Here is a 23,261-nt window from a genome sequence, read left to right as displayed (position 1 = left end):
AAGTAGGACTGTTAGCACATTCTGTCATTGGGCTATAGTTGGGCTACATCTGGCTGATATTTGGGCTACATTTGTTTTTTTTTGTCTCTGGTGGCCATCTTTGGGCTACATTGGGCTACATTGGGCTACATTTGGGCTCCAACATATATATAGCCCAATGTAGCCCAATATATGTTTTTCAAAGTTAATTTTCGTAAAAACCACTGGAGCCTATATCTTGAGACATAGCAAAGGCACATCGGGCTACCAGTCCCTACAATATTGCCAAGTTTGGTGTAAATCCATTCAGCCGTTCGGGCTAAAAGTGAGGCCAACCGCCCTATGGAAAATTGCATGGGAAAAGCACGTTTTGGGACCCCCCTTTTTTCTCGGCCCCCCCTTGACGAAACCCCCCCAAATTTTCAGGGGCTGCTCAGAAACAAAATGTTCCATTTTCCTGAACATTTCAGCCAATTCTGTCCTCAAACGCCAAAGTTATTCGACATAGAATTTTCAAAAATCCCATAGGGAAAAAATCCTAACTATATATACCTACTGGCTATCGCCAGTAGGTAATATATATATATATATATATATATATATATATATATATATATATATATATATATATATATATATATATATGAATCACCAATTTGCCCTGAAGCATTGGAGGAGCACTCAACGATTTTTGGCCATCCAGGCTGGTGATGCAGCCTGCTTTCAAAGTGTGTGTTTCTTTTCTCTCTGCCTACGCATTTCAGGGCCACAAGCCCCTTCTTCCTAGGCAATAAGCAGCACACCTGAGCCCTGCTTGTCATTTCCGGTATTTATTAACCATATCCGCTCACCATTGGCGTGTGGATTTTACGCTATCCCTTGGTGCATTGTGGGGCATGGAGTCCGTTATGCAGGTAATTAATCAGGTACCTCCAGTAAGTGCCTTGGAGCTGTGTTGCAGAGTGTTGTAAAAAGAGGGCGTGGCCTCTGAACACCTCACTGCCATGCAGCTCCCTGGCGCATACTGGAGGTACCTGGTGGGCTAGTTGGCCCACAGGGGACCTCAGGATTGAAGAGGAATTAATTCCCCAACTTAAAACGCGCCATAGGGCGTGTTTGCACACGTCACCTCAAGCCCCATACCCTTCCTTCACTATTGATCAAAATATTCCTCTAAAATCAGCCGAACTACGAATTCCGATTTACTCACCTGTTTTCACAAGAGACGTCAGTGCTGCATCTTTGAGCCCAGTTCAGACCCTGAAAAGTAAATCTAAGCGTACTTACCAGTAACTTGTATTTTCTTCCATAGGAATCTATTGTGTGGTTTTCACCAGAAAAGTTTGTCTATTTTTGAAACGTACAAATATTCCTCTAAAATCAGCCGAAATACCAATTCCGATTTACTCACCTGTTATCAGGAGAGACCTCAGTGCTGCATCTTTCAGCCCATTACTGATCCTGAAAAGTAATTCTAACCATACTTAGAGTAACTTGAATTTCCTTCTATAGGCTAACATTGACTGGTTTCACTTGGAAATTCTTCTAAGTGTGGAGTTTTGGAACTTTAAAAAATTCCTCTAAAATCAGTCGAACTAGTAATTCCGATTTACTCACCTGTTATCAGGAGAGACCTCAGTGCTGCATCTTTCAGCCCACTACTGATCCTAAAAAGTAATTTTGACCATACTTAGAGTAACTTGAATTTCCTTCCATAGGCTAACATTGATTGGTTTCACTTGGAAATTCTTCCAAGTGTGGAGTTTTGGAACTTTTAAAAAATTCCTCTAAAATCAGCCGAACTATGAATTCCGATTTACTCACCTGTTATCAGGAGAGAACTCAGTGCTGCATCTTTCAGCCCACTACTGATCCTGATAAGTAATTTTAACCAGTAACATGAATTTCCTTCCATAGGATATCATTGCCTACTATATAAAATATATATAAATTAAAAAAATATAAAATAAAAAAACATATATAATACAATTTCAATATTTTTTAAAAGATTTTTTTTAAATTTATATTAAAAATATGTAATGCAATTTAAAAAATAAAATATCTAAAAATAAATACTTTAAAACAATGTAGTAAATTGGTATAAAAAAAACAACAATTAATACATTTAAAAATTATCATCTACTAAACCTTTGAAATTCACTGAAAACAACAAAAGTTTCAGCCACGTTATATTTAGGAATTAGCATTTAAAAAACCTTAGAAATTCACTGAAAAAACCATAGGTTTCAGCCACATTATAGTTAGGAATTAGCATTTAAAAAACCTTAGAAATTCACTGAAAAAAACATAGGTTTCACACATGTTATAGTTAGCTGGACATTTCACTCATACAAAACCATTGAAATTTCCCCGTTATAGTTAGTTCAGCTAACTATAACTCGCGTGCCCGCAATGCACTGCTGATGATGTCACACATTACATCACTCATGACATGGTCAGTGACATCACTCATGATATCACTGATGACATATACTATTGTTGTATTTTTGCCTAATACCCATGTGAAGCTCTGTAACCGAAAACCACTGAAAACAGACTATGTATTGGTTGCTAGGTTGTTGACAACAGACCACCGTTTTTCACAATGTTATACTTATAAAGAGCAAAATGCAATTTTCCATTATATTGTACATGATAATAAGTGTGCACGTCAATTAATTTCTGTATTGGAGTGTTACTAGCTCATATAAATAATTAACACATACTGCATGCATAAATAATTGTAAGATTAAATATGGAAATACATACGCAGTGCAAATTAAAGTGCAAAATACATTTAGGTTGACTATAATATTATAGTACAATAGTAAAAGGTATAATTCACAGCTTCACAATCCTTATTTCTCACTAGTATAATCTCTTATCTCAGTCATTTATTCCCTCACATTGTCTCACAGAAAACTGTGTATCTCACCCATAAGATTTAACCCATTGGGCATTCTGGTGTCAAGGTTTAATATGTATCTGCTTTCTAGTTATCTGAGGAGTGATTATTTGTTACCCCCCCCATCGTAACCTCGGAGCAGAGTCAAAAACATAATATTTGAGACAACTAAGGTTGTTGTTGTGAGCTTGTTTAAAATGTCGGGCTAGAGGATACGTTGGATCTGAGTTGGGTATGGCTCTTAGATGTTGCAAGATTCAATAATGTGCCTACAGTTTTTTGCTACCTACATAGTTGAGTTTGTAGGTACATTCAATGACATGCACTGCATAGTCGGTTTTACATGTAAAAAAAAAAAGTTATTATATTGGTTTGTCATTGAAAGCCATAGTATATTGTGACATATTCACATCAAAACGACATGCTCCGCAAGAGTTGCACTTACAGAACCCTTTCCTAGACAACAGCCAACTACTTCTTTGTGTTACTTCAGGGCTCCTGGTCACTAATGCATTGTTCATGGAGGAAGCTATTCTAAAAGTGACGGGGGGGCTTTTTCAGCAGAGACTGCCCTATAATAGGACCAGTTTGACTTATGGGCAATTGTTTGTTAAAAATAGTACATAGCTTGTGTTTTGCGTGTTAAATGGAACAATTAGTCTATTGTTTCTACCATCGCTGTTTTTGTTTTGTTTCATGTTTTTGTGTAGTGTCTTGTCACAAACTGAGTCTCTGAATAAAATAGATTCCCTACTTTCCTTGTTGGCTCATTCGATAGTTGCCACAGAAAAGCCACGTTCTAGAAATCTAAATGTAGCTTCATCTTGCCATTTAGTGAGAGTACTCGTCTGACTGCAAATTCTGAGCAAGCTGAGCATTTCACCAAAAGGGATACTGTTCTTCAGCTGTCTAGGAAAACTACAGGCATGCAGAATAGAGTTACATGGTGTTGTTTTTCTAAATAGTTGGGATTCAATTCTGTTATTTTCCACATAAATGTGTGCATCAAGCAAATCAATCTCATACATATTAATATGGGCAGTAAACTCAAGGTTGACATTGGTAACATTAATTTTATCAACATATTCTTGAGTGCTGATAGCAGGGCCCTTCCAAATCAGAAACACATCATCGATGTATCAGAGCCAGATCACAACATTATTATCCCAAGCTTCAACATGGTCAACCATCAGGCCCTGCTCCTCCCACCAGCCCATATGTAGACATGCATAATTGGTGGAGACGCAGGCTCACATGGCAACTTCCCTTAGTTGTTGATGCATCTAGCTGAGAATTTGTTTTCAAGCACCAAGTGATCATGGATCAAACCATATTGCTGTCATTGTAATACCTCATTAGTCTGCTCCTCCAATGATGCTTCACTGAATTCAGCCCATCTTGGTGCTCAATGCTTGTATATAGCGAGGTGATATCCAGCGTCATCAATACATAGTCATTAGCCCGAGGGATGTCATATATCCTGTGTAGGAACTCATTTGTATTCTGAATGAATGAAGGAAGACTTGACACATATACCTTATGGAAATGATCCACATATTGTGAAGTAGTTTCAAAAAGCTGTTTCTTGCAGAGATAGTAGGTCTTTCTGGTATGGGCACAGTTTTGTTGTGGACTTTGAGGATAAAATACAGCACAAGCATCACTGGAGGGTTCTTGCATAAAAATTAAATACTCATCCTTAGTTAGCAGGCCCTCTTTTCTCCATTAATTCAGTTCCTCCTGACATAAAGCATTGATCTCTCTTACTTGTTGCATAGTGCTTCCTTGATAGTACTTTTCATCATTAAGATGTTTATAGGCCTCCCTGAGATATTTCTTTTTTGGACACAGGACAATGTTACCACCCTTGTCAGCATTTCTGATAATGACTGCATTATTTTTTTGAAGCTTGGTAATTAAGGGGCCTATTACGATGCTGTGGGAAAAGGCTCCAACAGTCGGAGCTTTTCTAACAGTTTTGTAATGTGCTGGTTGGAGTCCTTTGTTCCTCCTCATTACAATAGAGGCGGTCACAAAGGAATCCTACCAGTCATTCTGACTGGCTTCCGATGGGCTCAGAGAGCCTGTCCGCCAATCGCAATGGCTCAGGTCCATCCCCTAGAGAAGCATAGTGACACCACATGATCCAGGGAGATTGGCCCCAATAAAGCACACATGGCCGGAGGGGTGCACGTATTCCCAAAACATCATAAAGTCAGACGCCACACGAAGTTAGGAACACATAGCCACTCAGGACAAAGCATATTCAGTACATGCAGTGATCACATGCCTCATGCCAAACATCTTGAAACGTTACCCACTGACCCCCATTGTGTCCATGCAAGATCAAGGCCCACCTGGATTTATTATCAGGGGTCTTATTTATGACTCCACAGACAAACTCTATATTCTTTTACCAAACAAGGACATTCAGAAGTATTTTTATGATACTCAAAAACTGTATAAAACTCACTCAGATTGATTGTTCTTTGAGACAGTCCTCAGGACCCGGTTCTGTAACTGTGCTCCCGGCCAAAGTTTTTATTTAAATCAACTGTTCCTGTTTTGCCAAACTCCTCGTCTTTTGGTTTTTCAACGTAAAATCATATTCGAGCAGCACAAGTTCTTACAATTTTGACATTTAGGTAAGGGAGACACTCAGATTCGTAGCTTTCTTTGGGCATTGCTTTGCGCACTTGCAATAGCAACAACTATATTGTTTTGGGGTACAAAGTACTGTGTTTCACCTTCATTGGTAATGGCATATCTGCTGGAAAAGATGCCTTCCAAAACCTGAAATGTATGTAATATCACATCTGATACATTGGGTAAGTCACAATATCTAGGAAGTTGGCTGGAGCCTTTGTAGAAAAGGGGATGTGCTGACATTGTCTTGATTTCAGTAAATGTTTTAAATGTATATGGGGAAGTCCCTGGTAAGACAAACTGTTGTTAAGGGAATAGAAAAACTGCTGGAAGACCTGGCAGGCAATTAACAATTGAGATGATTACTGAATGATTGAATGTGACTTGTGAGTTTATCCCCAACCCACCAGAAATTGAATAATTTCGTGCTATGAAAACTATTTTTAATGCGATGTTTGTGAATGTTAAGACACACCTTCTGCGTAATACAATGGATATGACGAGGTAATTTAGTTCAGATGTCGAAATGCTCAGGTATTTAGTGCAAACTCGCATTTTAATGATCAATTGCTGTAGTATCATTAGCATCGTGTTGAATGGCAAATGAATTGTGATGAAACCTCATGAATATCTTCGAACTGTCCACATGATGAACTCCTGATTTGTAACCCAATAGTTTCAAGCATGCTGCTGTGCCATATTTATAACAGAAAGTGATCCCAAGGGTGTCTCTTTCCGCCCGAGGGATTACGATGACGGATTTCGACAACCTTTCTGTGCTGACCTTTCCAACACAGAAAGGCTGTCAGAACTCGACTTTGGGTGCCCCAAGCAGGGTCCCCATGTGTGCATGTCCTTCGGTTGGAGGCCAAGGGGGCACATGTGGTGCCCCCCGGTTGATTCCTGCACCCTGTAGCAGGCACCTTGAGGTGTCTGCCACAGGGTGCACGGATGAACTGCACCTCCTATTTTACAAGGGGAGCATGTATTCCGGCCGGTATACTTGCTCCCGTTGTAAAGTATACGAATGAGGCATCATACCATCATGTGACATGTAATGGGGATTGACACCTGTGATCTTTGATGCAAAACAAACCATTCACACAATCAATCTATCAGGGGTTTGTAAAGCGTACTACTCACCCGTGAGGGTCTCAAGGTGCTGGGTGAGGGGGGTAGCAGCTCCAGGTCAGTCGAAGAGCCAGGTTTTAAGGTCCTTCCTGAACGTGTGCAGGGTCAGGGAGCATCTGATGTTCACCAGGAGCTTGTTCCAGGTTTTGGCTGCGAACAACCCAAATTACATGATACTGATACTTTGATGTTTCTAGGTTATGAAAATATGTGCAGAACACATTGGCAACAGCTGAGTTGAGAACAACCAGGATATTAAAGTTTAATGAGACTTTTTAAAGTGTAACTTAGCAAACTCCAATCCACCAGATATTTCTGTCAAGCCTTCAGTATGTAGGATATGCAGACCTTCTTCTTCCAGGGCATGAATTGTAAGTGGGGCCTGTGAGAACCACCACCAGTCCCACGGGCCTCCATGTGATGCTTGGAGGCTAGGTAACACACCCTGGTGCGAAGGTTGTTCCACCTCTTCCTATTTTCCTGCTGTCAGCACAGGTTGTTTGCTACACCATTCAGTCGGTTTACTATTCTGGCCCACATTTTCCTTTACTGAGATAGGGCTGTATTTTGGACTTGGGCTCCAAACAGTTATGGGTCTACTCTTATGATTTCCTCCACCATGACTGACAACACTCCCTTTGTAAAATGGTGATTTTTTTGTTTTTGTCTAATGAATCTTCCTGAAATTTTCAAAACAAATTGTTCATTCAGGTCAGCTCCCGTCTTGAAAAGTTTGGGGGTGTTACGAGAAAAAAGAGGGGTCCCAAAATGTGTTTTATCCATGTTAATATCCATAGGAAACGTTAGACAGAGCTACAGCCCGAACTGCTGAACGGAATTACACTAAGTTTGGCAGAGATATAGCTATTGATCCAGAAAGTACACTTTTGTTTAAATGGTGTAAATCCGTTCAGTAGTTTTTAAGATAATTAAAGATTTACAGATATCGATATTGAGAATTGTTAGATCCCATTGGCTGAGGCGTACCGAGAAATAGCTTGCCTGGGATTGGCTGCCAACACTTCAAACTAGGAAGCATTGGCAGCCATTTTGTGAATCAGTTGAAACGAGTAGGGTGAAAAGGGGGGAAAAAAGTGGAAGAGGGTAAGGTGGGAACCGTGTGACCTTCATAGGGTGCTCAGGGGGTGTTACAGGGAGTCGGAACGTAAACAAACATTTTTATATGTTTTCTGCGGGATTCGCATAGGGACTGGAAATCACAGCGGGAAAAAGAAAAACGAACCGCGGTGTCGAGTGCTTTGAGGAACCGCGGTGTCGAGTGCTTTGTTTAATTAAGCCCCCGGGTCTGCCAGTTCCCGGGAGCAATGTTTAGTTATGAAGCGGAGATTACTTCTGTCACGGGGACAATACTTCCTTGGAGCAAATATAATAATATGGGGGGTGCGCATCTTCCCTCGCCTCTCCGCTCCGAGGAGCAGCACGTGTATATGTTTTCGCCGGGATTCCCGTAGGGACTGGAAATCAAAGTGGGAAAATGAAAAATGAAGCGTGGTGTCGAGTGCTTGGTTGAAATGAACCCCCGGGTGGACCAGTTCTCAGGAGCAAAGTTTAGTTATGATGCAGGGTTTACGTCTGTCACGGGGACCGCCACTTCCTTGGAGCAAATATTGGGGGTACGCGTCTTCCCTCCCTCTCTGCGGTTGTATGACGTTACAACGCATACTTTTACAACGCATACCTTTACAACACATTTTTTACAACACAACTTCCATTACAACGCATTCCATTACAACACATGACATTAAAAACATTTTTTTTTAAACTACCTTTACAACCCATTCCATTACAAAGCATACTACCTTTACAACGCATACCATTACAACGCATACCAATACATTGCATGTATGATAAGTAATGGATAGTGTAGGGGTAAAAATTACTATTCTAACTCCAGAGGGTGCAACAGTAGGGTAAGTGTTGGATAGTGTAGGGGTAAAATTCACTATTCTAACTCCAGGGGGTGCAACAGTAGGGTAAGTATTGGATAGTGTAAGGGTACTATGCGTTGTAATGGTATGCGTTGTAATGTTATGCGTTGTAATGACTGCATTGTAATGACATAAGTTGTAATTGTATGCGTTGTAGTGTCATGCGTGGTAATGGTTGCGTTGTAATGGCATGAGTCGTAAGGGATGTTGTGTTGTAATGACTGCGTTGTAATGGTAGTGCGTTGTAAAAGTTGTGTTGTAAAGGTTGTTTCCCCTCTCCGCTCCGAGGTGCAGCAGCTGTATATGTTTTCGGCGGGATTCGCGTAGGGACTGGAAATCACGGCAGGAAAAAGAAAAGCAAAGCGGGGAGTTGAGTGCTTTGTTTAATTAAGCCCCCGGGTGGGACGGTTTCCGGGAGAAATGTTTAGTTATGATGATGGGTTTACTTCTGTCACAGGGACCGCCACTACCTTGGAGCAAATATAATGATATGGGGGTATGCGTCTTCCCTCCCTCTCCGCTCCGAGGAGCAGCACGTGTTTGGAGGTGTACATACAATTTAAGTGTGATCTCTGAGGTATGCAGACACAGCTTTATTGACATTCTTCCTAGCTTTCTCAATCTGAGGACAGAATTGATTGGACCATTTCCACTTCTGTCTTTGGCATATATTGTAGTATACAAAGACATTTTGAGGCAAGTGCAATATCAATTGTCCAAATGTATCCTTCATGAGCATTTCCAGACCTACCCCAGTCAATGTGCCTAGGTGAATGCCACCACAGTGCACAATCATGAGGTCAGGGGGTTGGAGATGCAAAGAGGTTTTAACCAAAGGCAACAATTGGTGCCACTTTAATCCTCTCTGTGTACACTATTTATTGTCTACATTTTGTAAACCTAGGTCTTTGTCAATACTCCTGAGTTCAGCATATCTTTTGCACCAGAAAGCATAGCTGTGTCCTAAGATCTATACTAGCATTTTGAAGGTGTGGCTGGAAGGAATCAAGAGATGTTTGTAGCTCATGTAGTCCATTGGTAGAATGAGAAATATGTTGAAAGGTGGAGAAGAAGCTTTTTTTTGAGAAAACAACAACTGATTGGGTGATGAAGAACATTGTGTAGCGAAAGCTAGGGTGCATGTTACTTTTGTGAAAAAGTATGTTTCTTTATGGTTAATAAAAAATGTTTGAAATATACACTAAATAGGATATGATAAGATGTGCAGAGCGCAACCACACCTTCTACTTGCATTTGGAAGGTACTGTTCTGAACTTGTGACCTGCACCTGCTGTTGAATGTTCCAGAAACTGTTAGGATGAAGTATGGTGAACTTATGACCTGCACATGGCATTGAATGTTCCAGAAACTGTTAGGATGAAGTATGGTGAACTAATGACCTGCACGTGGCGTTGAATGTTGCAGAAACTTTTGGGATGAAATTTGGTGAACTTGTGACCTGCAGCCTTCCGCTGATTGTTGGAAAAACTTGTGGAATGGAAATTGGTAAAAAGCTGATTGGGGAAGGAGTAGAAATAACTGTGGTATTAAAATATGAAATGCAAAATTAACTACAACTAGTAAGCTGTTAAAGTAAATTTTTGAAAATGAGTAGTATGTCTAGAAGAAGTGTATTCTTTAAAATTTGCAGTAGTATTATTAGAAATAGGCTTCTGAATTGTTATACGGATACAGGGCTGTGTGGTGATGCAGCAGTGTGGGGGAGTGTCCAATCCACAAAATAAGAGAACCAGTTTTGGGCGTTTTAGAAGAGAGTTAGAGAGGGTTAATATGAGTAACCAATAGGAATGTCTTTTGCAATTTGAAATAATGAAGGAAGGATTTTGATTTGTTATGTACATGTATTTATGTGCAGCAAGAGAGGGAAATTGCAATTAACGGTTCGATTCTTGACGAGAGTCTAGAATTAGTTTATTGTCTGAGAAAGAAAATATTCCATAAGTTTGTGAAATTCTAAATCTGCATACCAACTACAGCGGTGAGTGACAAATCAATGATGTGTGTTATATATTGTGTAGTAGTGGTTAAGTCTTTGAGCCGATATTTTTAAGTTTGTAAGTTTGAAAATATTATTTTTAAAATAATATAGTGTTGCCGAAGTGTGCTGTTTCTCATTTGTTACAAAATGTGCATAGAGTGTGAGTAGTTGCTGAACAAGTACCCCCTATATATTTAGGAGTTATGGAGGAAGTAGAAGTGTAGTTTGTCATGTTTAAAGGAGTATATCGTTTCGACAGTGAGGTACAGGATTAATTAGGGTGCCAAAAAGGTTTTGGGCAACATAAAGAAAATGTGGCACATTCGCACATTGTTATTTGTTGAAAAATAGTGGAGGGGGTTAGACGAGGCATATTTTATTAACCTGAGGTAAATAACAAAATAAGAAATGTTGCATACAGACGTGGTCCTCGGACTTTTGACACTGGTAAGCTATATTTGTATATAAGTGTAGGCAACTGTCAAAGTCCCTGGCCCTGCAGAATGTGCAGACATTAGAAGGCCGGCAGATCGAGAGACTAAGAATGACACACCCCTTCCTATAAGTATTTTTACACGTGTTATGCATCGGAAGATTCGATAACTATATAACAGTGGTATATATCTATTTGTATATTTCTTTTAAGTATGTGCTTCTAGGAAAAGATATAGCTCCATGCAATCATGCTTTCAGCGATATGGCGACACTCTCAACTATGATATGAAAAGGGTCTCTGCTTTGCATTTGGATAGAGTCAATACTGTTAGTCGTTGCTGATTAGTTAAGAATGAAAAGAGAGATGAGGTGAAATACATGGTGGTAAAGGGATTAGTGATTATGGTACTTCATATGAGTGTTTGGGAAGGTATTGTTGAAGTGCACCGTATATATATATATATATATATCAAAGGGAAGGATCCCCGAAAAGCGTTGGGCTTCGGCGTGTCCGTTTGTGCTTGCTGGTGTTTTAAGAATCAAGGACCCTGTGGGAGACTGCAGGACCTGCCTGCAATCGAGTGCGGTTCCGTTTGGTGGACAAACTTGGAGCGTATATATATATATATATATATATAAGTGTTTTCGTGAAATGAGAATGGAGTGTCTTATGTTGAACGGTCTGCATGGTGTTGCGAGTAAGGTTCAGGGTTTAATTAATATCGAAAGTCGGCCCGGTCAATGTAAGAGAAATAGGGATGTTTGTAGATTGTGCCGTCAGAGATAAAAAAAGAAATGGAAATGTTCTCAATTGTGTATGAATTTGTTCACACTGGTGAAGTACATGTGAATATAAATGGAGGGATTTGTCAGGGTCTTTCGATGTGCTGAATCTGCGTATATTAGCGGGCCGGCAGATCAAGAGTCTGGGAATGACATGTCCTTTGACCCCCTCCTTACTCCCGCTCTCTAACGGTTTGTCTCCCGTCGTTTGTAATAAGAAGGTAAGAGAGGCCTATGTACCCTAAAAAATAGCACTCAGAACTTCACTGGCTTGTTGGTGGCATCTGTGCAGCGCAGAGAAAGTTGCAATGGGTTTCAGTGGTTCACGAGTGCAGTGTGTGATGTTGCAAGGGTTAAATGGTCTTGTGTCTAAGGTACAGGGATGAATTGGGGTCCAAAATCGGCCTGGGTAATGTACAAGAAATGGCCTTGTGCAGATTAAAGCGTGTGGGAAAATACTGGGGGGGCTTTAGCACGGGCATGCTTTATTAACTTCAGTGAGATGAAAAAAATGAAATGCTGTTTGCACACTTCGTACATTGGTGGCATCTTTACAGTGGATCACTGACAGAATATCGACAGTCAAAATATCGACTTGTAAAAATATCGAATGCCAGAATAGCGACTTCCTATCTACAAACAGGTAAGTACAAAAATATCGACTCCAAAATATCGATAGGAAAAAATATAGACAGTCAAAATATCTAATTTTTTTAAATATCTTAAAATTATTTTAAAACTAATATAATAATAAATATAATTAATTTAAACATACTTAAAATACTTAAATGAACTTAAAATTAATAAATAATTAATGTAATTTTAAAACATATATATATATATATATATATATATATATATATATACATATATATATATATATATATATATATATATCCAACAAAAGCAGGTTAGCCCCAAAGTTGAAGTTAAACCACAAGAAGTTTAATCGGCATTTCAAAATTTGCATCCATTTCACAGCTTGCCAGCAGAGAAACACACAACTGCAGTCTTCGAAGATTAATGTCAGCCTGACGCGTTTCAGGATTTCCTCATCCTTTCATCAGAGGCAAAGTTCAGAGGATGTTAGCAGACAGTTTTAAACAGCGCACATTTGTAGATATTTTAAACACCTGCCTCAGTGGGCGTGTCCTTTCGCAAGGCCTTCTGGTCATTGCAGTGCGCCACATCTTCCCCTCGTGGGGCTGCCTCTAATACCTTCAATTTCGAACTGAAATAATGTTCCAAGTGGAGAGAAGTACCACACCAGGTGCACTCCGCCTTGCTTTGTAGCTGTGGAATTTATGCCTCAGACAGCACCATCCTGCGTAAGGCACTGCCCTCTTCATTCCTGGCTGCAAGCAAAATGATGAGCCTGCAAGGACCCGCTTCCAGGCGGTGGGCTTAACCTCCCGGCTGGGCATCAGCCGTAAATACATCCAACAAAAGCAGGTTAGCCCCAAAGTTGAAGTTAAACCACAAGAAGTTTAATCGGCATTTCAAAATTTGCATCCATTTCACAGCTTGCCAGCAGAGAAACACACAACTGCAGTCTTCGAAGATTAATGTCAGCCTGACGCGTTTCAGGATTTCCTCATCCTTTCATCAGAGGCAAAGTTCAGAGGATGTTAGCAGACAGTTTTAAACAGCGCACATTTGTAGATATTGTTCAAATTCCACAGCTACAAAGCAAGGCGGAGTGCACCTGGTGTGGTACTTCTCTCCACTTGGAACATTATTTCAGTTCGAAATTGAAGGTATTAGAGGCAGCCCCACGAGGGGAAGATGTGGCGCACTGCAATGACCAGAAGGCCTTGCGAAAGGACACGCCCACTGAGGCAGGTGTTTAAAATATCTACAAATGTGCGCTGTTTAAAACTGTCTGCTAACATCCTCTGAACTTTGCCTCTGATGAAAGGATGAGGAAATCCTGAAACGCGTCAGGCTGACATTAATCTTCGAAGACTGCAGTTGTGTGTTTCTCTGCTGGCAAGCTGTGAAATGGATGCAAATTTTGAAATGCCGATTAAACTTCTTGTGGTTTAACTTCAACTTTGGGGCTAACCTGCTTTTGTTGGATATATATATATATATATATATATATATATATATATATATATATATATATATATATATATATATTCACTGAAATAACCATAGGTTTTACACACGTTATAGTTAGGAAGTAGCATTTACAAAACCTATGAAATTCACTGAAAAAAACATAGGTTTGACACCAGTTATAGTTAGCTGGAAATTTTACTGATATAAAACCAATGAAATTCCACGTTATAGTTAGTTGGACTCACTATAACTTGCGCGTGTAATGCACTGCTGATGACGTCACATATTACATCACTCATGACATCACTGATGACACCATGCAGTGAATGTGTGTCTTTCTGAAAAATAAATATGTGTTATATATGTATATATTATTGAATATCTTAGTGAATACATATATTAGTGAGTAATGCTTAAATATTTAAATATATGTATTAGTGTTTCACTTTGTGTATAAGTGGCTGCATGGGTTGATGAGTAGGTACATGTGTATGTATATAGGTGATTAGATGTTTTTCTTAGTATCAGTATGAGTGTTTGCATGCTTTGGTGGGAGTATTACTTAGTACATAGATGCAAGAATGACTGAGTCTCTGTTTGTATGTGTTTTGAAGACAGCATATGTGCAGGACTGTATGGGTGGATTCGTGTGCATATGTCTGTGTTAGTGAGTGAATGACTGTCTTATTAGTGTCTTTATCAGTAACTACATATGTTTTAATGTAGTATATGTGAATATTGATGTATATAAGTGACTATATGTGAGAGTGAGGGATTGTAAAAGTTCCTGTTTAAATTAGTATGTGTTTCTAGAAGTGATTTTTTAAGAGTAAGTATGTGTAAGTTTCCTTAGAAGTAAAGTGGTAGTGTGTGTATATTTGTTTATGCAAATAAATGTATGTTCAATAGTTTATTTGCATGTGTGAGTATGTGTGTGAATAACTTTTGGATGACTGTCGGTGTGTAACAGGATGTGTAGGTGTATCACTACATATGATTAGTGAATATATGTATGAGTGACTATATAGAACTGTTGGTGAATTAGTGCATGTGTATATACATGGTGGAATTATTGAATTGGTTGTTGTAACTGGTATGGGTATCTCCATTTTTTTGAACATTTTAGTTTCTATTTTTGAATATGCGTTTCAAGGGTTAGATTACAGTGAAAGGAGGTCTGTCACTGTGTCACAAGGATGGTGTCATCAGTGATGTCATGAGTGATGTAATATGTGACGTCATCAGCAGTGCATTACACGCGCAAGTTATAGTGAGTCCAACTAACTATAACGTGGAATTTCATTGGTTTTATATCAGTAAAATTTCCAGCTAACTATAACTGGTGTCAAACCTATGGTTTTTTCAGTGAATTTCATAGGTTTTGTAAATGCTACTTCCTAACTATAACGTGTGTAAAACCTATGGTTTTTTCAGTGAATTTCATAGGTTTTTAAAATGCTAATTCAGAAATATCTCGTGTATACAACCTATACTTTTGTCAATAAAGTTCTGGCAATATTTTTTTCAGAAACAAGCCGTTTTCTTCACTGTTCAAGTTGCATAGAGACTCCTTGTAAAGCGATACAGAATTAGAAAGTCTGTACCTTGCCTTTTTTTCAACGCATTAAAATTTGCCTGTAAATAAAAATAGCCTTTCTAAACTTTCGTGCACGACCCGGTGTGCGCACTCTCGGCAACAGTTCTCAATAAAATGGATAGCGCATTTCCAGGCTTTCGTGCGCGACCGACTGCGCGCACCCGCCTATATATTTCGTGAAAACTTTGCAATCTGAACTTATTGAATTTCTTCATAGACCCATCAAAGAACTTATAATACGTCAAAGAGACTAAACCTAGGCTTCTTTTTTAATATTATGAAAATTTTCATTAAATGGAGCCGAATGTCTTTTTAAACTTTCGTGTGTGATCGAATGTACACACCTTGGTATTTAAAAAAAAAAATATAAAAGGTTTTATACTTTAACAATTGTATGCTTGAATCGAGCTCAGAAGATATATTAAATCCGGATATGTTTGGATTTACTCCTTTTCACGTTTTGAAACTTCGCTGAATTAGACCGCCACTTCCAAATGGCGTACGTGACCAGATACTATCACCGCGTACACGTCCTGAGACGCGCATGTGAAGTCATGTGACTTGAAAACAACACTTCCAATTGGTTCTTAGTAGTTTCTATTCTGCAATTTACACGGAGCACTCCACCCACTTCTCTCACTATCTTTTCTACTCTCAAAAGAGAACAACGTTCAACACCCTTCGGAAGACTTTGCTGAAATGGCTGCCGCCCCGCATTCATCTTCCGAATCTGAAGGAAATGAGCGACTACCTTTAAAAAGAAAAAAGGAATCTTTTATTTGGCAATTTTTCACTTATCCTGAAGAACAAAAGAAAGTGAATGCGTCAAAAGTTACCTGCACGATATGCAATTCGGTTCTCTCAAGAGGAAATCCAAGAAAAAAATATTCCTTTTCCATACATACCATGGTGCGGCATGTCAAACAAGTGCACCATGTGCAATTTGCAGAGGGATTGACAAAAGCCCTGGCCACGCTATTACCATTAGAGGTGGCCAGCACATTTTTTGATCGACGACCTGTATCTCCATCGAGTGCAGAGATGGACTTGAGATATTTAACTATATATGGTCTATAACCTATAGTTTTTTCAGTGAATTTGCTCCGCCGCCCACCCCGCCCAAAATAACGAGAAACCCTATGCAAATATTATAAAAATATACAACACACCAACAAAGTAACAGGGTAAAACGTTTAATTAAATAACTATTTACATGGCAGCCTGCTGCAACATCGATCCAAATGCATGGTTTTTTCAGTGAAATTCCTCCGCCGCCCACCCCGCCCAAAATAACGAGAAACCCTATGCAAATATTATAAATATATACAACACACCAACAAAGTAACAGGGTAAAACGTTTAATTAAATAACTATTTACATGGCAGCCTGCTGCAACATCGATCCAAATGCATGACACTGTTCCTGTCAAGGTAGCATAGCTGGCGGCCTAGCGGTGGAGGACCGTTGTGCAAATACCCCGGGGAGGACTCTGGATATGCTTGGTCCCTGAGATTCTTCGATGTCACTGCCTTCCATAAATGTCATAAGTCCTGGATGTTGGGTGCCATAGTTGAGGGTTTCACCTAGAGACACGTCCTGCGGTGCCCTGGTCCAACCATCACATATACCTGCGCCAGGAGACGGCGTGGGGTGCACTGGAAGGGAGAGGCGGTGCGAACGAGCCTCCCCCACCTCCCCAGGTGGAGGTTTCTCAGCTACACCCCTAAAGACACGTCCTGCGGTGCCCTGGTCCAACCATCACATATACCTGCGCCAGGAGACGGCGTGGGGTGCACTGGAAGGGAGAGGCGGCGCGAACGAGCCTCCCCAGGTGGAGGTTTCTCAGCTGCACCCCAGCACTTCACTCGACACAGGCGGCCGGCTCCCAGGGTCCGGCGGAACTTTTAGCCTTTTGGTGACTCTTCCATTCTGGACCTTGTCCCACAATCCGTTTGACCTGAAGACACGTCCTGCGGTGCCCTGGTCCAACCATCACATATACCTGCGCCAGGAGACGGCGTGGGGTGCACTGGAAGGGAGAGGCGGCGCGAACGAGCCTCCCCCACCTCCCCAGGTGGAGGTTTCTCAGCTGCACCCCAGCGCTTCACTCGACAAGATGAGTTGCGCCCGCTCCTGCGGCACAGTGCCTCGCTCGGCCAGCTGAATTACGCCTGCTCTTGCTATTACAGCGTCTCACCCGCCATCCGGCTGAATTGCACCCACTCTTCCGGTACAGCGACAGGCGGCTGCCACGGAGCTCAGGAAATGGCGGTCGGCTCCACAGACTTGGGCCTGGCCTGCAAGGATGGCTCTGGACAACCCTGGAACTCGGACGCTTGATTGCTACGGCATGGGCCCCATTCCCAAAAGCGTCCCCTCAGCCTTGAAGATACTACAAGAGTCACCGGGGCCCCCGACTCCCGCAGACTTCCGGTGGGGAGCTTCTGCCATGATTGCTCGCAGAATGGCCACGACGTAGCCACGGGGTGCTCTCATGCTGACGCCAGCTTCAGTCTGAAACATCCAGAAACACTGTAGTATCGCGTTGTCGCGTAATGCGTCATATGACGCGCGGCGTTAGCGCATCCGGTGCTCGAAGCGCAGCTTCCCGGAAGCGATCCGGGGCGCGGCGCGAAGCGCATAACGTAAGCATAACAGGTCATGTGACTTGTTAATAAAACTTTTCATTGGTTCATTTCACTTTTGGTTTCCTAATGATGTAAGGATAGGTCATGTGACCTAAAAGTAACACTTTTCATTGGTTTAGAACTAAACCACACCTCCTCAGGTGGTGGTTGAGCAAGAGGTGCCCCCCCTCCCCACCTTCATGTTGCCTGATTCGGCCAGCTCAATCGATCAAGCATGAGACTCTGTTGTAATCTGAAGAACCGCTGCCTGCGGTGCCTCACAGAACCGCTTAATGGAGGCCCCCGAGGGGCGGTGTGGTGGCGCGGACTGGGAGGGGGCGCTTATCTCCTACCCCGTCCCCAAGTCTCGCTTGGCCAGCTGAGTTCCGATCACTCTTGCGGCCTACGACATGGAGAGGCCGAGGCGTTGACTAGGCGGGACCTCCGGCCGCAACCACAGCGCCAACGATCGCTGCTGAAGGAGGGGAGCCTTGCCGGTGAGAGCCACTGATCTGAAGAACCGCTGCCTGCGGTGCCCCCATGAGCCGCTAGACGGAGGCCCACGAGGGGCGGTGTGGTGTGGTGGCGCGGACTGACAAGGGTCACTTGGCTCCTGCGCCCTCCCCAAGTCTTGCTCGGCCAGCTGAGTTTCGCCCACTCTTGCGACCTACGACATGGAGAGGCCGGGGCGTTGACTAGGCGGAGCCTCCGGCCACAACCACAGCGCCAACGATCGCTGCTGACGGAGGGGAGCCTTGCCGGTGAGAGCCACTGATCTAAAGAACCGCTGCCTGCGATGCCTCCCTGAACAGCTTAACGGAGGCCCCCGAGGGACGGTGTGGTAGCGCGGACTGGGATGGGGCGCTTGGCTCCTGAGCCCTCCCCAAGTCTCGCTCGGCCAGCTGAGTTTCGCCCACTCTTGCGGCCTACGACATGGAGAGGCCGGAGCGTTATGGATCAGTATGAGCAAATTGATCTCAGTCTTGTTGCCCTGGTGTGGACTGAGATCGCCCCCGACATAAGCGGCCGGCTGCCGGGGTCCGGCGGAACTTTTAGCCTTTTGGTGACTCTTGTCTTCTGGACCTTGTCCCACAATCCGTTTGACCTGAAGACACGTCCTGCGGTGCCCTCGCAATGCGGCCTGGTCCCTGAATGTGTGCAGGGGGACGGTATTGATTGGATCAAGATGGCGGCTTCACACAAAGCTGACTCAAGTGTTGCTGCTGATGCTATGCAGACAAAAACTGGTTTTCAGTTTGTACATTCTTCAGGCTTTTTCTTCATAAATGTAACAATATGAGACTCACTAGGAGAACGGCCGTTTATCTTTCCTTTCAAAATGCTGCCAACAATATTTTCTGAATGGAAGACACCATCTGAGATCGCCCCCGACATAGGCGGCCGGCCCCCGGGGTCCGGCGGGACTTTTAGCCTTTTGGTGACTCTTGTCTTCTGGACCTTGTCCCACAATCCGTTTGACCTGAAGACACGTCCTGCGGTGCCCTCGCAATGCGGCCGGGTCCCTGAATGTGTGCAGGGGGACGGTATTGATTGGATCAAGATGGCGGCTTCACACAAAGCTGACTCAAGTGTTGCTGCTGATGCTATGCAGACAAAAACTGTTTTTCAGTTTGTACATTCTTCAGGCTTTTTCTTCATAAATGTAACAATGTGAGACTCACTAGGAGAACGGCCATTTATCTTTCCTTTCAAAATGCTGCCAACAATATTTTCTGAATGGAAGACACCATCTGAGATCGCCCCCGACATAGGCGGCCGGCCCCGTGGGTCCGGCGGGACTTTTAGCCTTTTGGTGACTCTTGTCTTCTGGACCTTGTCCCACAATCCGTTTGACCTGAAGACACGTCCTGCGGTGCCCTCGCAATGCGGCCTGCTCCCTGAATGTGTGCAGGGGGACGGTATTGATTGGATCAAGATGGCGGCTTCACACAAAGCTGACTCAAGTGTTGCTGCTGATGCTATGCAGACAAAAACTGGTTTTCAGTTTGTACATTCTTCAGGCTTTTTCTTCATAAATGTAACAATGTGAGACTCACTAGGAGAACGGCCGTTTATCTTACCTTTCAAAATGCTGCCAACAATATTTTCTGAATGGAAGACACCATCTGAGATCGCCCCCGACATAGGCGGCCGGCTCCCGGGGTCCGGCGGGACTTTTAGCCTTTTGGTGACTCTTGTCTTCTGGACCTTGTCCCACAATCCGTTTGACCTGAAGACACGTCCTGCGGTGCCCTCGCAATGCGGCCTGGTCCCTGAATGTGTGCAGGGGGACGGTATTGATTGCATCAAGATGGCGGCTTCACACAAAGCTGACTCAAGTGTTGCTGCTGAAGCTATGCAGATAAAAACTGGTTTTCAGTTTGTACATTCTTCAGGCTTTTTCTTCATAAATGTAACAATGTGAGACTCACTAGGAGAACGGCCGTTTATCTTTCCTTTCAAAATGCTGCCAACAATATTTTCTGAATGGAAGACACCATCTTGTAGCATAAAGGGCTGCGTCAAGGGTGGTATTGCCCAGAATGTCTCGTTTTCTAGTGCTCGTAATGATGAAGCCAGAACTGCCAAAAGGGATTCTGGTCCTGCCGCTACTCATTGGACACATTGAACTATACTCTGGTCCTGCCTGACCTCGACCAAAATGGCGCCAGTATGGGAGCGAATTGCAACTCCTTATGACGTTCTAGTTACTTAGCCTTGACGTTATGGGGGATGTATCCGGTCTTTATGCACATTGCGGGCGGGTAAGGGTACTGACTAGGAATACGGACAACCCTATTGATGTCGATTTTTCATTATTGATTATTGTATTAATAAAGCTTCGAAATAATGTTACCCATGATACTCGCCCATGGTATGCGTATTGACGATTTTATTGTAACTGATCCTGTTATACTTTCAATTAAAAAATCAACCTTCACTGATCCTGCAACCGTTTGTCACGTTTAGTTTTTTCAATTAAATGGCTCGCTTGTTACATACTCCTATACCCCTGGCTTTTAAAAGACACCATCTTGTAGAATAAAAGGCTGCGTCAAGGATGGTATTGCCCAGAATGTCTTGTTTTCTAGTGCTCGTAATAACGAAGCCAGAACTGCCTTGGTATATTCCAATATATGCCAAAGACAGAAATGGAATTAGTCCAATCAACATTGTGCACAAATTGAGAAAGCAAGGAGACATGTTAATAAATCTGTTTCTGCTTTCCTCAGAGATTATAGCATGGGTTCTATTTACCACAACAACTTGCGTTACCACATGCAAGACATCTATAGGACAGATGGTGTTCATTTCACGGATGAGGGAAACAGAATTTTCCTCTGCAACATCAGACTCTGCATCGGTACTTACATATAAATGCAGAAAAAACTCAATTAACACAAGTGCTCTTTTCAGAGCCACCTTATATCAAAGCACTCAAACTTCTGATTTATCTCCGTTTTCACACTCTTGTAAATAGGTGTGCGCGCCCGGGTGCGTGCACCCCGCAACTTAAAAAAAAAAATATATATATATATTTTCGCGTTTAAGGGCCTTACTGCACACCCTGAGAGAACCTATGCAGCAAAACAATCTCTACCTTCTCCCCTTTCCATGTTCCAACGCTTTGAAATGACAATATATTTACTCGCAGTGACAAAATGGCGGTCAACACTTCCTGATTTCCTTCGAATTGAACATTAACAGACGTCACGCAGCAAAAAAAAAAATCCGCTCGCGCGCAGCCGCTTGAGTGCGCGCACCCATCCGCGCTTACAGATATATAATTGACTTTAACTTTAATTTTCTCATCAACTACTGAACGGATTTACACCATTCCAAAAAAAGCGTAATCTGCGAGCCGGACTCTACAGTTTTGCCAAATTTCTTATAAATCCATTCAGCCGTTCGACCTGTAGCCGTGTCTAAACGTCCTATGGAAAATAACATGGAGAAAACATGTTTTGGGACCCCCCTATTATCTCAGCCCCCACTTCACCAATCCCCCCCAAACTTTCAGGGAAGGAGCGCAGCGGACCGAACCATCTTCTTTGAGAAATTCGCAAAGATTCATCCACCAGGGCCAAAGTTAATCCAAATAGAATGTTGAGGATTTCCTATGGAAACTAGGTCCTAACTATAACTACCTACTGGCGACCGCCAGTAGGTAATATATATACATATACATATATATATATATATATATATTATTAACAAACCATATACAATATTTTTTCCGTAGGATAGAGAGAGGGTTACATTTACTATTCCCACTCCAGAGAGTGCAACAGTAGGGAAAGCGTTGGATAGTGTAGAGGTAAAAATTACTATTCCCACTCCAGTGAGCGCAACAGTAGGGAAAGCATTGGATAGCGTAGGGGTCAAAATTACTATTCCCACTCCGGTGAGTGCAACAGTAGGGAAAGCGTTGGATAGCGTAGGGGTAAAAATTACTATTCCTACTCCAGAGAGTGCAACTGTAGGGAAAGCGTTGGATAGCGTAGGGGTAAAAATTACTATTCCAACTCCAGTGAGTGCAACAGTAGAGAAAGCGTTGGATAGCGTAGGGGTAAAAATTACTATTCCTACTCCAGAGAGTGCAACAGTAGGGAAAGCGTTGGATAGCGTAAAGTTAAAAATTACTACGCATGAGCACAAAATCCGTTCCGCTCGCGGATTTTGCGGATTTTCGGTAAATTCGCGATCTGCGAATTTACCAAAAATCCGCGAGCGGCGGATCCGGGGGGGAAAAGTTCAAGCCTTCAAGCTTGAAGTTGTTGTAACTATTTTAGGATGGCGCCGGCAAGCTGCCATCACCATCCTAAAATAGTTACTAAGTTAGCTTCAACAGGAAGCACTAATAGATAAAATAAAGCTGGTGCTCGAGCACCTGCTTTATTTTATCTATTAGTGCTTCCTGTTGAAGCTAACTTAGTAACTATTTTAGGATGGCGCTGGCAGCTTGCCGGCGCCATCCTAAAATAGTTACAGGATGATGGACAGCTCACTCAAGGGACCCCTGCGCACATCGGTGATATGAAGGGCAGGGTTCATTCTGGCACGATGGTCCTGTCACTAAAATTAAACCTCAACAGGAAGCACTTACAGATATCAATAAAGCATGTGCCCTAGTTGAAGCTCAAAT

Source organism: Lissotriton helveticus, chromosome 5_1, assembly GCF_964261635.1.
Source record: "Lissotriton helveticus chromosome 5_1, aLisHel1.1, whole genome shotgun sequence".
Taxonomy (NCBI): Eukaryota; Metazoa; Chordata; class Amphibia; order Caudata; family Salamandridae; genus Lissotriton; species Lissotriton helveticus.
The sequence above is the reverse complement of the archived record's forward strand: the minus strand, read 5'-3'. Positions refer to the sequence as shown.